At 39.0% G+C, this 14812-nt stretch overlaps 1 long non-coding RNA gene across 4 annotated transcripts in view; it reads left to right on the top strand.

The window, feature by feature from the left end:
* Positions 1-14812, top strand: part of LOC311441509 — a 175515-nt gene that overhangs the window by 136079 nt on the left and 24624 nt on the right. For all 4 annotated transcript variants that reach the window (XR_014696000.1, XR_014696001.1, XR_014696002.1 and 1 more), the window contains 2 exons: positions 12305-12478; positions 13562-13679. This is a non-coding gene — a long non-coding RNA (uncharacterized lncRNA). The remainder of the gene's footprint in view (positions 1-12304; positions 12479-13561; positions 13680-14812) is intronic.

Genomic DNA, 14812 nt, shown 5'->3' with positions numbered 1-14812 from the left:
TACACTTTTGCTCTGGAAACAGCTTTTAAATTATGAAGCTGGTATATATCTGAAATGAAAGGCTGAGCTTTCAAAAGTATATTTTTAAGAGTTTTGATGGGGTTGAAAAATGCGAGCCTGAAATAAGAAGACTGACTTGACTCAGAGGAACAGAGGAACTCTGGTGTTGGCATCAGCAGGAGCAAACAGGCAGCAAGTACTGAGCCGCATGCCTCTGCTACTAATATTGCCAATTAAAACTAATGGTGTGGCAAAACCAAAAATGAAAGGGAAAAGGTTGGTCCAGCTTCCCAAATCTGAATGTATGAATTTAGTAGAACAGTTATGCTGAGTTCTCTGTTTGAGATACCTGAAAAAAAAAAACAAAAACTCACCTGAAGAAAGTCAAGACAAGTTCCCTTTTAGACAGAGGTTATAAGGTTATATTTCAGCATAAAATCCAGCAAGAGGGAGTAAAATTCATTACCTACAGTTTACCTAAGGACATTGGATGGCTCAGGAACCCAAATGCAGTCCATGTGCTAGTTTTCTACACTGTATTTTGGAATGCAAAACAGTGGAACACTGGATAACACACTGGAAATTCATATATTTAATATTTGAACATTTGTTCTTGAGTTTTTCTGTGGAGGAGCTAAACAAGAGATGCCCTAGGGATAAGGAGGATGGCAGCTCTTAGGCCCTGTAGAGGCAGACATCTGAGGTTTGTGAAGGTGGATGATAAACATCCAGGTGTCTTTCAGTGTATATATTTCTCAAAACATCAAGACATGTCTTCACATGTCTTCATCTGGGGAACCTTACCTGAAGAAAGCTGGGTAGGTCCCAGTGGACCAGGAAAGTTTAAGGCTGGCTGCCACAGTGAAATACTCAAGGAAGAATGAGCTCTGTGTGCTTTATTTCTGGCTTATGTTGCCAGGTGAGTTAATAAAAATTCATTTCAGTTAATCTACATCCACTGAGTATAGTCTGTGTCTCTGCAGCTGAATGATGCTTTGGTCACGTCTTGGCGATGCTAGCAGAGCTTAGAGCTTCTAATGTCCATGAATTAGAAGAATCGATCTCGTTGAACACACTTTAAATTGATCTTTGATTGGACCACATAGCTCTTGGAAAAGGTACCCTAGTATTAGTCAATTTGACTTGGAAAGATGATGATTCAAATTAAAATTTAAACATGACCTATATTGAGCAGCTGCAGTCTGCAGAGTGATTTTTTTTTTCTTGTCTTTTTCTTTTTCTTTTTTTTTTTTTCTTCTTTCTTTTATATTTTTAGTGTGCAGCTCTGTTTGTGATGTCCTTGCTTTGAATACTAATGTCTGTGCCTAGGGCTGTGTCCAGAATTGCTAACTCAGGCATTTGCATTAACGATTGGTGGCCTGTAATATCGCTTTAATCCTGGCTTTGAATTACTCAAATTCTGTAGCACAAAATGCTTCTATATCCTCTGCTTATAAGAACATCTGATGCAGTTACACAGAGCAGCCTGCTAGTTGGAGGGGACTGATTTTTTCTCCATCAGTTGCCTTATCTGTTTTAATAGCAGTTTGAAATCACCATGATGTTCTTGAAAAAGTACAAGTACAGTTAAGGCCCTGCCTTCCCAAGGGGAAAGGGCTGCATCCAGACACCCAGATAGTAAGGGTGGCTTCCTGTGTGCCCACAGGTGCCCAGCAGCCAGGAATACCACAGACAAGGTGGCAGAACAGCATATGTCTCTTAGTGATTTCCCAGGATGGGCCTGACCTTTGCACAACTGACCAGAGAGAGAAAAAAAAAAAAAAAAAAAAGGCAAAAAATACTTTGAACATAATTACTTACTTTGATTAACCATAAATCAAAATTCAGTAATTTATGGAGGTATGGAAGAGGTGAAACCTTGCTGATGTATCTCAGATGTTCTTTCTGTATTTCTTACTCTTATAGGAAAGGAGTGTTTAATCTTAGGTTCCAATAATTACCTGTTTTATTAACAAGTAAACTCAATGCATCTTAGATGTCAAGTATCTTCTGGTTTCAGTCTCTTTCACACGTGACGTTTTATGACCAAACCTCATTTCTAAATTCAGCAGATTTCAGCTGATAATTAAATTTTCATGGCTAAATTATAACTAGCTATTTCCCCTTATCCCCTTCCAAAGAAGATTTATAATAGGAAAACTGACAAGTCAGGACACTTATAAATTTATATCTGAAAGCTCCATTGTGTCAGCTTCTTCAGAGCAGTCTTAATGTGATTGTCTTGTCAGCTGCATCAATAATAGAGGGCGAAGATCAATCTGTAATGAAGGCAGATGAGATATTTTTTCTAAGCGTAGAACTGTGATTCTTCCCCAGTAACTGGAAGCTGCAAATACAGTGGTCGTGCTGGATATTGCTCTTCAAATGCCTTGTAGACCTGTAGTCTGGAATAGCCAATGACAAGTAAAATTCACCCACCATAGCAACACATTGCTTGTGAAGGTTTGCACAAAAGTAGGTCATATCATGGCGTTTTAGAATAAAATTTATATATCCAAAGTACAAAATGTACTGCATTTTGTCTTTGTTTCATTATTACTAAGCCTTCAGTTCTATTTTTCCACCTGCAAAATTAATTTCTCTGGAGATATTAATTTTTTCTGTAAGTGAAAAGAGGAGAAGCAGGAGCACTGCCAGCCTCACATGGCTGAGGAGAGAAGTGTTAACTCGGGGCACATGGGTCTCCACTGCTACAGTCACTTGGGTGCCTGCTTTGCTGAGATCTGCAGGTCATGGAGGAGATAGCCCAGCCTATCCCAAAGGAGTACTCTGCCTCCATAAACGGCACCTGAATCATCCCCTACCCCTCTCTGTTTAAGGAAATATGTTGAATTACTCCAGCAAATAATTCATTTGTAGACACCCAAAAGGTTGTTTGTTGGGTTTACTGGATGTCTACCACATCAGTACGTTCATTCTTCTCTTCCCTCTTCTCTGGTGTTGTTACTGAAGCTCTGATTGGGATTATCAGATTGTTTTCTGTAGCATGAAAACTGTGTTCACTCAAAATATAAACTCTTATAATCACAGGTTAGGAGAGCATTATTAAACACAAAACTCTGCCTTCAGCCCTCTGGGAGCTGGTGGAACTCATCCTCTAGAGAATTTTTTCCTGTAGAAAAGGTTTCATTAGTGACACCCTGGAATACTGTTTGGAAAGACAACAAGGTAATTCAGCTTTTCATTTCTGTTTGCTAAAATCCTGTTCAAGTTCTTGTTCCTTGACATATAAGCTTGTTTATGAGAACTAAAAGGTCTTGAAAAGAGTAATTAAGCACTTAAAAACGTGGTGTTATATTCTTCTTTAATTGACTAGGTATGCCTTTGGGTTTGGTTGTGTGGTTTAGTTTTTTTGTTTGTTTGTTTTGTTATTGTTGTTACTATTGTTGTTGGTAAAGCAGAGCATCTTTAACAATGAAGATGTCTTGTAGGTTTTTATTATACCCCATTTTATTCTGAGGAATCCCACAGTTTGGTAAGCTGTTGTTTGGAAGAAACACTTCAGTGCACCTGAAAGCTGAAGCACACAATTTTTCTTTGGAAGAGCAAACAAAGCAGAATGAGAAGTAAAGAAGCGCAGGGCAACTGCCTGCTTATCCCCATTCAATGAGTGACCATGTTAACAGGAAACAGTTTGTCAGGCTCCACTTGAAAGGCCACCAGTGCCATTTGCTTACATGGGGACCAGCCATTCCTCTAGGAAAGATGGCCAGCTGGCAGAGCATGGCATCAAAGCAAGGAGCTGACCCAATCTGAAACAGCTGAGAATTCACCCCTTATTTTCTGCAAATGTTAGAAGAACTTTTTCAGTTTCTCACAGTGGCTTAATAACAGATCCAGCTCTTTTTTTTTTTTTTTTTTTTTTTTTTCCCTAAATCTCCTAGAATATTTCCTTACGTATTTTCTGCATCAATTTTTGGTAGAGTCCTGGTACTCATGGCAGGTTATTTTGTCCTTGGCTCCCTCTTTTGAAATGCTCAGCTGTGCCGTGAGGGAGTAGGCAGACTACTCTGGGATTTCGATGAGCAGTCAAATGGTAACAACAGTGAACATTAAAAGCAAATTGCTGAGAGGCCGCGGGGCACAAGCTGGAGGTCCTCGCCATAAACAAGTTAGGAAATGTTTTCAAAACAATAATGCATTTGGTTAAGTGAGGCTCAGTTGATGGCTGTCTGTAAATGATTCTCAGAGAGAAGAAGCTGCATCCATCAAGTTGTTTTCACTGGATGATTTGGATTTGGAAGCAGAGCTGGCTTTGCATTTCTGTGTGAAGCAGAGCACCCACCTTGCTGTAGCGGTGCCCAGCGTGCTGCTCACTCACCTCCGCGCTGACTGCAGCACCTCTGCTCTTTCTGAGTGCCCTTTGCTTCTGAGCAGCTTTGTCCCATTCCCAGATACTACTTCCCTTACCAAGGAAAGTGAATTAAAAAGGTAAGAACTTTAAAAAACAAAACAAAACAACACATGGTATTAAAATGGTACAGACTCACTGCCTCCATCTCCAGTGAACTTTTAGCCCAGCGTGTCTGGTCAGTGCTTTTTCAACCCTTGTTCTGAGGTGCTGCTTTGAATTTTCCACTGCCCGTGTATGCAGCATCCAGGAGAACATCCTCTTGGTTCAGAAGTGAACCACAACCAAGTGTTGCTGGGTAAAAAGTTTCTAGATGAAATTAATTTCATGTTGAACATGGGGAATATTCAAAACTATTATCACTTAAACAGAATATTGCAGTCAGCCACAACTTCAGCAGTGTGAAAGGCAGTAATGAGAACAATCTTAGCTTTCTCCGTGCCTACCTTGGAGACTGAACAGCTAGCTAGGGCACCTTGGAAGGCAATAAAAGCAAATTAGTTGATGAAATTGTTCTCTATAGTGTGCAATACAATTTTTCCTTCCATAGTAAGTCTGTGTTAGGGAGGAAAGAATGTCTGAAAATAAAGTTAGTCCTCTGTTTTACCAGGCGGAGCGGGGGGGGGAAGAGGGGGGGGGCGATAAAAGATCCTGTTGTTCAGTGTGTATATGCAATGGAAAGCTGCTACCTCCCCTCCCCGTGTCTGCTGCTTTTCCCATCCGATGCATGACTTGTCTTTCTGATGCCTTTGAAGCGTCTAGCAGCCAGAGATTGCTTGTCTACACAGGATAGATGCTTGCAATACAATTATATTCTTGGTATTAAGAAGGTGAAAAGACTGACAAGGATCACTGTTACCCTTCAGGAGCTCTCACACCAGTACCTCACACAGGGTTTCGTGCACCATTCACCTTCTACACCTTAGCACAGCTTCAAAACTCACATCTCAGCCAGCTCGGTCCACCTTACAGAAGTACAGGAGAGATTTTTCCAGGTAATGTCTTTAAATTTGACTTTTGGGAGAGCTCCTCGTCTGGTGTGATGCAGCATACCAGTGAGGAATGCAATGGGGCTGTGTCTGTGCTACCTGAGGGCTGAACTTTCTACCAAAATTGTCAGGCTCTGGGGCTACAGCCTCTCCAACAGCAAAGATCAATTAAAGGCAATGATCTCTTCTAATCCTTCTCTAAAATTAGTAGTCTGGAGGTGGACAAGAGGTTAATTATTGTAAACTAGTAATAGCTCAGTGATAAATGGTGAAAGTGATCAAGTTTATATGTATACTCCCCCCACCCACATGTTTAGCTCTGCATAGTCCTGGAGGACAATATCACAGCAACCCATTATTGCTGATTGTGTGGCTTCAATCACAATTTGAAGGTGGGTGAGGACAGGATGACAGGCAGGAGACTGCAGGAGCTCTGGCTGCCACCAGTTGCAGTTCAGTTTCTGGCTGGAGGAAGGGTGGTAGCTTTGGGGTTGTGGACAGCCAACTTGAGTCCAGCTGGCAATAATTATTATTAAGTTGGCTGATCTCACCTTGGATCTAGAAGGCTCTCAGTGTCAAACATGGTGTGTATCATGGAGTGCCAAGTGGATTAGAGAGTAAGCCTCTTCAGCTGCACAAATTTCTTCCAGTGCATAAGAAATTGAAGTAAAATTGAGGGTTTTTTCTTATTATAATTCTGCAACATGTCTTTAACAAAATACTTCCATTACAAGCACATCTTTCTTTGGGGCTGGTAAGGGAAAAATGGGTAAGACTTGCAGAACCATTCAATTTTATTGAAGATATGTTGAAAATAGAGCAATGTTGAAATTGACATAGTGTTTTGGTTTCACATTTTTCATTGTGGTGAGCTGGAATAGTTTCATTAATCGTTATTTTCCTTCTAATTGCCAAACAAGGATTTGATGATTTATGTTGCCACATTCTTGCTAAGGATGTATCATTCCTACAATTTTGTCAGGAACTGTTGAGTTTCCTCAGAGAGTTCATCATAGCCTTTTCTTCTTTATTGGGCAACTCAAATTAGACTGACATTGGTTTTAAACAAAACTAATATTAATTTAATTGCTAGTTAGCACTGGTGAATGCAGAAGTGTCTGTTTCAACCCAGATGAATTTAAAATCAGAGAAGAAATGAGATTAGCAATATACTGACATTTTCAGACAAATGAACTTAGTAAAAAAAGACAGTTCCTTATTATATGTTTAGTGGTTAAATTTTTCCCACATTTGAAAGTCCCTAAAGCTTCTGGAGAAATATTAGAGTCAAAACTCTTGGTAACCAAATAACGTTCAATTCATTACTACACTGACTGGGTACTTGGCAGTGTACTGTCCCACCATTGTTTGGGTTTTAACCATAAGATGATAATTGCTGATAAAATATCTTAGAGAACTGGAGGGGGTAATGAGAAGTCAATTTTACCCAGAATTCAACTTTCTCCAGACTTATTGTATATACTTCCGAGGTTTGCTTATCCATCCAGTGGCTTCATTTTATTTGTTCTTTGTTAAAATACATAGTCTAAGTGGAAGGATATGGTACAGGTGCAAATCATCAATCAACTTTCATTGAAATATGATTTTCAAAAGTTTTCCTACAGAAAAACTATATTTTTTCTTGAAAATATGGGATTTTCTCAGGAAAAAAAAAAAAAAAAAAAGAGTATCAGTAACTTTCAATGATACATCTCAAATATTTTTTCTTCTGAGAAGATAATGTCTCTTCTAGAAGACTTTGGTAGAATTTCAAGTATGAAGAAATAAAAAAACCACAACAAAACATTTCAAAACATTTCTTTTTGACCATGTACCAGAAATTAAATCCTTGGAAGTTTCACAGCAAGGTTCTCTCACTTGAGAAATTTTCAATTTGAGAATCAGCTTAGAAATGTAAGGTGAAACCTTTTCATTTTTTTCATTTCAAAATGTCAGTGGGTTGAGACCAAAATGTTTATATGAGGGTCTCCTATGAGGCAAAGCAAGTCAATACAAAGACAACCTACTCTTCAATGTGTTGAAAGAGCTGAAGAGACAGCATACAAAATTGTTTTTTAAAAGTTTTCTTGCAGGCACGTCTGGCAGGAATAGCTGTGCAATATTTAACAGTCTGATTGTGCTTCTGACATTAACCCAATTTTTTAGGTGTTTTCTGTAGTGAATGGAAATGTTTCTGGGAGTTCTGACATCTCAGCTATTTCTTCTGTGCATCTTTTCCATAAAATGCTTGCCCATTGTTGTCTATATCCAGACACTTCATTATTTTCATGTTTCATGCTCCAAACACAACAGCAAAATATGTCTATTAATTTCATTTTATTTATTCTGTGCCTTGGTTGAAAACGTTCACGATGAAATGAAGTTTGCTGCAAGCTAGCATTAGAAAAGAAAAAATGGGATTTTAACATGGAAATACAGGGATTTTTAGACATGTTTGTCATGTGGAAGACAGCTTTTTCAGAAACAATTCTTATTTAGATTTGCATATATGAACAATAATTCTGAGTTTCTAGTCAGCAAGGTTCTTAAAACCCAGGACTAGAGATAGGCATGTTTGTAGTAAGAAGTCCCCGAGAGCCTTCTTCAGTTTATCCATGGATAAACTGTCCCTCTTAGAATGAGGCTGACGCAGCCCCAGGTCCACACCCGTTTCTGTTTTGGATGTATTTCCCAGGAAATGGCACTCATGGATATGCATCTGAACAGATTTTGAGCTGATACTGAAATTAGACCTCTCACTTGTTACAGTCAAAAGATTATATATATAAATAAATAAATAAATAAATATATATATATATATATAAAATTCAGCTTTGTTGAGGAAGAGAAAACATGTTATATCCACGGCTCAAAGGGAGAATAAGTGAATGATGGAGAGCCATGGCCTGATGAGCTTAACTTCTCCAGATGACTGAACACAGAATGAAGAAACGTATTCACTGAAGAGTAGCGAGAGTCTTGATTTTCTCGTCCCTCTGTGGAATTTTTGGATGAATACAACTCTGTTGTCCTCACTGAAATAGCATTTTACATATAAAGGTACTTCTGGAAGACTTTTGTGCTGAGCATTTTCTGATAAAACATTCACAAAATAGCCACTTCCCTTTTTATCAATAAAAGCTATAATCATGCAATTTTTTAATGTCTTCAAATGAATCTGCAATTTGGTTTTCTTTAGCAAATAAAATCTGTGATTTCACAAAAATCATTTAAAAGGTAAGGAAACAAAACGAACAAACAAAAAAAACCCCCACAACTTAGAGCTTAATAAGTAAAAGTGTTCTCTCTTTTAAGAGAGCACTTAAATATTTACCATAAATGAAGAAGAGGCCTTCATAGTCTAAATGAGAAATAATGTCCCTGCCATTGCAATTGTGTAAGAAATTATCTTCTGGTAAATTAGAAAAACCTTTCTATTTTGGTTCATGTAATAAGTATGAATAGTTTTCTTCTGTCATAAGTGATTTGCTTGTCAGCATGTCCATCACAATAGCATGGCTAAAATCACACCTGCCCTGAAAGAGTATATGTGATAGTAACTATATTCAGTGCAATTCAGTGATATTACATTGGAATTATTACCATCAGGATTTTTTTCATGGTAACAATTTAGGCTAGTGTTTAGCACAGAAGGTTATATAAAATGTTATGCAATAATTATGAAATATTTTTTATCCTAAGAAATAGAACTGGTCAGAGCGTATGTGTCAGCATTTTTATCTGAAGATTTATTTTTAATTAATTTTCACTAGATAAGATGGTTATTACCTTTTCTTTTGTGTATCAAATTTCTTATATTTCCTTAAAATGCTATTGCATCCAATAATGTCTTTAATCAAAGCTGGTTTTAGTTTTTAATACATTACAAAAAATTAAAGGAGAATAAGTTAGACTTGTATTTGATAATACCAAACAAATTTTATTGCTTTTATAATTTTAATATTTTTAATGATTGAAAAACCTGTTCTACATTATTCTGGGAGAGGACAGATGGCTAGCTAATGTGTAACATGTAAATAAAGTCAGTATTCTCATCTACATACTTACAGAAAACAAATACAGTCTCTGATCATAATTCTGCAAACCTTTTCAAAACCCAGGAAAAAGAGCCATGTTCCTCAAAATGTGTTTTGTACATTACTTCTAAGTGCATTAGTGGTTTGGAACAGAAGGAACATAGAAAGTGAAGTGCTATATGATAAAGTGAAATTGTTATGGATTTGATTGAAAAAAAACCTGCCGGCTATTATGGGCCATTTCTGTGGATCCCTCAGAAGTGCCACAGCAGGACATGTGGGCTGCACTCTCTGGCAAAGACCTTGCTGAGTTCTGTGTGTGTCTTGGTGTTACCCGTTTCTCTTGTGTGGAAGTCAAAATATGGAAATGGTAAGTGGAAAAACAAAAGGATAGCCAGTATCATTTAATTTTCCGTTCTAATGGGCCAGTGGCTCTTGCTTCCCAGCAGCTGCAGAGCATGGCACATCAGTTTGTGCATCATCCTGAACCATGCCTGAAGCTTTGTTTACTATCAGCAGGAAAGGAAAAAGGAAAAAAAAAATGTGCTATGTGTATCTACATAGAATATATAAAATATAAATGTCATCGGCTATTCCTTTAATATACTTCAATAAGTATTTTAGCATCAGCTTTGTATGTTGGTGCAAAGGAGGATCTAGGTCTGTGCTTGAGAGGTCTGTCCTGTGTCAAAACTGAAGGAAAAGCCCAGTTGACATGTGGGTTTTCAGCCTTTCCACCACAGGATATGTTTACAAATGCTACCATCAGGAATGCAGCTCCAGCTTCAGCTTAACCAATTAGGCCAGTAAAGCAGGCCAGTTTGCAACTGTTCAGGCAGTCCCCAAATTAAACTGGAACTGGAATTAGGATTAAAAGAGGATATCCCAAAGAGGATTAGATCTAAGTGAATGTGGCTTTCACGTTCTTAGGATGGCTTAGGGTGTCACAGTGTACTGTCATTTAAGTCCAAATTGCCAGCTTTCATTTTGTGGAACAAAGTAATGTCCCAAGGAGAAGACTGGGTAAAAAGAGGTTCCTTTGGAGCAGGAGGGCTTATCTCACCTTATACCTCATTCCATTCTAGCCAGCAGAATACAGGAGTTTTTTTTCTTGATATGCTATTGCCCTGGAGTTTCCCTCTTTATTAATCCACAGGTATAATTAAACCATATGATTTATTCTGTTTTCTGTAATGTCAGCAGAAAAAGGTAGGAGTGGAACGGATCATAAAATGTCTGCTTGAGGGGTCACTTTCTCAGCTCTGTTCCTCAGGGTGTGGAGCAAGGTTACAGAAAAATGACAGCTGAGGAGAGGGCAGGGGGAGAGGAAATATATGTGTGATTGTCATTGGCTTAGATCTGCTCCTGTTTAAATTAAAGGTAGTTTTAACTTAGTGAAACCAATTCTGGTCTCTTTTGCAAACACTCTGTAGAGTGTCAGACTCTTAATAATGTGGATATATGTCTAAAGGATGGACCTTAAGTGGCAGTAGAGCTTGATGGCAATGTCACAGTAATACCTTGTAAAGTTTTTTACCTCTAGGTCACCAATCCAAATCCAGTCTAGGTCATTACTGGCTCAAAGTCATTACCAGTTCGTGAATGTCATCAAATGACACTCAAAATGTTAAGTATCCTGTTCTACAATCAGTACATGAAAAATCTTTGCATCAACTTTCTGTGTGATCAGGGAATAGCTCATTGTATCACTCTTCACCCATAACCTCCAATTTTATCACATCTTATAAAAGGCATTACCTGTCACGGATCCATCAATATATATAATGGCTAACCAGTCTTCATCAAGTGAAAGCTCATAGTCTGTAGGACGGACCAAATAATTTATTTGTGTCTAATATATATATATATGCATATATATATATATTACTTATTTTCATTGCTTTCTGTTAACAGAAAATACATTTTCCTTTCCTTATTCAAATATGAAGTTTTCAACACAGCAGATATTTGCTGCCAGGAGGTAAGTAACTAAAGTCAAACAATACTTTTCATCTCTGTATCTTCTGTCCTAGTTTGCTGAGATGGCTGGAGGGAGCCGTTGTTGACATTAGCAATGTATTTTGTCCATCCTGCATTTGAAGATACAAAAGATAGTGACTAGCAGTCCAGTTACAATAATGCTAACACTTTTAATCTAAGTTAATACAGGAAAGTCTCGTTAACAATACTCTGGAGTTTTTATATAGGAAAACTTTATTTTCACTGGTATCATACACTACTACCATCCCTTTGGGTCTAAATGCCAACAACTTCGTTCCAGAGGACAGACGGAAGTTTTTCAGTGACGTTGGTGGTGGAAATTCCTTCCTTCCCTGTCTCGGGCAGGCCAATTTTCTTACAAATTAAATTGGTCCCAGCTGCAGTTTGAAAGCTTCTCCAGCCTTGTGGGATGTGAATGGTGATGGTTACCTCTGTTTGTCAGACCTGGACCACAGAGCGAGGCCAGGCAAGGTGTATTTACTGACTGGTGTTGGATTTAAATAACACCATTGTAGTCCTGTTGGAAAAGGCTCTGCTGAAGCTCAGTCCTTTTGTAAAGGTGAGGCACCTTTGGGCCCTGTGGTCACTCTCCTTTGCCTGAGAAGAAATAGAGGAGACATAGCTGGAAATAACCATAAGAAAGGAATCAAGGAACTTTTAGCATATTAACAAATAATTATATTTTTAAAGCAGAAGTTCTTAAAAGACACCAGCAAAACCCAGATGAAAACTAATGAGATTTTTTCACATAAAATAGAAATAGCCCATGGAGAAGAAGCTTTTTCTTTCTCTCTCTCTCTCTCTCTCTCTCTCTCGCATGTGTGTATGACCCATAGTGATTCTAAAGTCATTTTTAATAGGATTATGCTCTCAAGCCTTACTTTTCCAATTTCCTTCCCTCTTAGCACCATTTCTGCAAAGACTTGTGCCGGTATGGTTAGAGCGATCGCTTTTACAGACATCAAGCCTTTCCCCATCCCGAGTGCAAGCAAGGCTGAAAATGGAGAGCTATTAAAAGCCTTGTTCCAAATTCAGGTGGTGAATTGGATGCCGGCAGAAGGAAAGGAAGGGTGTTTAAGGTAAGTGGGTACTTCCACTGTCATATAAAACAAAGCAGTTTTTAAAGTAGAGGGCAAGATCTCTGCACAAAATGATCCTTACAAAAATCGCTTAGGAGTTCAGTTGTGCATGCAAAGTAAGGTTAATACCTGTGCACTTTGATAACAATTCCCATGCACGTGTAATGTACAATTTCTATAGGACCTGTGCTTATATAAAATAATGAGAGCTCAAATGTCCTTTGCATGCGCGTGTGCTGCAAGCAGAAAGGAGAAGGGTAGATGGGCTCAGACAGCTTCTCTTGTTCAGAAAACTACACAGTAAGGAGAGAAGCAAATCTGGCCCCAAGCTACTGCAATAAGTTCCCAGCCTGAAAGCTGAGGGTTGTATGCCTTTAGGTACTGAAAATCAGTAAAACCAGGAAGTTACAGACTTTCTGTCTGTCAGTGACAAGGAGTACAGGAGGAGGGAGCCCATCAGAGGCGTGATCCTTGCCTGAATACATTTCCATTGAAGTTTCCCGTTCGTAAAAGGGAACTAAAAGCAGCTGATGTGATCTACTGATATTTTGATTTTGCTGATTGTCTCAGCTTCTGCTTCGAGGTTGTCCAGAAGTGTTAAAAATCTGCCTGATAAGGTGTTCTGCAGAGCAAGTGGCTTTCTTTATGTTCCCTGTAATAACAGACCAGCATTGCTGACCCAGGCAGGAGCCGTGCACTGGCCCCATGCTCTTACCCCAGGTTCCCTCTCACCAGATTACCTCTGATGGTGGGAGTAGTGAAAAGATGTGCTAGGTCAGAGTGGTCATCCTTTCCGCAATGTGAAACTATCCGTTATTTAACAGCCTATTACTGCCACCAGCCTATCCAGCCAACTTTGCAGCTTCCTTAAGAGAAATAAATAAAAGCAGGTTGAGACTACTTTAGAAAATCTTAGAGTGGGGTGTGGGTCCATGTCCTCTTGCCCACAAACTCTAGAGGCTCTTGCAAAACTCTTCTATTATTTATTTGGAAATGCATAGTTCATTTTATTTTGTTTTGTTTCAACTTGCACAGTATCTGCTGAGAGTTGTTTTTTTTTTTTTTTTTATATATATATGTTAGATATATAAAAGAATGGAAGTAAAGGCAGGAGCTGAAGCAATTTCCAAGAAAAGGCAAGAGGAGGATGATTTACTGTGAGCTGTAATGAGAGATAGACTCCTGGACTCATAAATTCAGGGTAAGCACCAGTGTATCTACCTCAATCGATGTCCGCTGCTGATGCGCCGCCAGGCTGGGAGCCCGTCCCGCTGGGCAGCCTGCACTGATTGCGCTGGGGCTGCTCTGTAGCCATGGGCAGGGGGGCAGCCAGGAGGAACAAATCCCTGCAGCTTGGCAAGCTGCTGGCACAGAAATCACTTATGGTTCAGACCCGAGGTCCTCAGTACAAATGGCAAAAGTCTTTGCCATCTATATGGTCAAATCGGGAAGGTAATCAGTTGCACATGGTGCTTCTCGTTAGATCCCAGGCAGTTCGTGTACGGTGCTCTGGAAGATATTGATTGAGAGATATGAGCGCTGGATTGCAGGATGAGAGCAGAGAGAGCGAAGCATTAAGGCAGGGCTATGAGAAAGTCCTTTTAACCCAGAAATTGCCATTGTCAGTTGGGGCAGCCAGAAAAATGAAGTGTCTTAGAAGCATCAAAGTAAAGATTGCTGAAGATGTTTTATTCTGTACTGCAGATCAGAGGAAATGTGACAGTTTGTCTTGGTAATGCTCACCAGGATGTTTTTCATGATATTGAGAATTATTTTGCCCGAAGGCATGAATTTCAAATGAGTTGTATTCTAATAATATTGAGATGTGGGTTTGAATCTCAGGAAAAAAAGGGAATAAGAGGCAGAGAAATTTGGTAATGTAGATAAATAGAACAAAATGAGATCTACATGAGAAATTTTATTAAATTTGGAATTGGCTGCTGGACCAGAAAGATAGAGCTAAGTAAAAGCATGAAGTTAACTAAGGGAAAAATGAGCTTGAAGCTGAACAGAACTCAAATTCATCTTTGCCGGAAAGGCAGGATCTTTGCTGTGACCTTGAGAGCTGCTGGATGTGCCATTCACACGCATGCCCTGGGGTCGTGCAAGAGAAATTTTTGCTATTGTTTTTATGTCAGAGCTGTCATGCACCATGTGCTGCCATTCATGTTGTGTTATCCAGTCTGCTGAGAAACTGGGTAAGCAAGGTGAGATGGGAACCCAGGCTGCTGAAGTATCTCTGGTCTTTTCTTGGTCAGTAGCAGAGGGCAGTTGGATTCATCATATGGACATCACCACATTTAGGCTAACTCAGAGAGGGTCTCTCTCAGCTCA

This window comes from Aythya ferina (assembly GCF_964211825.1).
Source record: "Aythya ferina genome assembly, chromosome: 9".
Lineage (NCBI taxonomy): Eukaryota > Metazoa > Chordata > Aves > Anseriformes > Anatidae > Aythya > Aythya ferina.
This window is presented reverse-complemented; position numbering and strand designations above follow the sequence as displayed.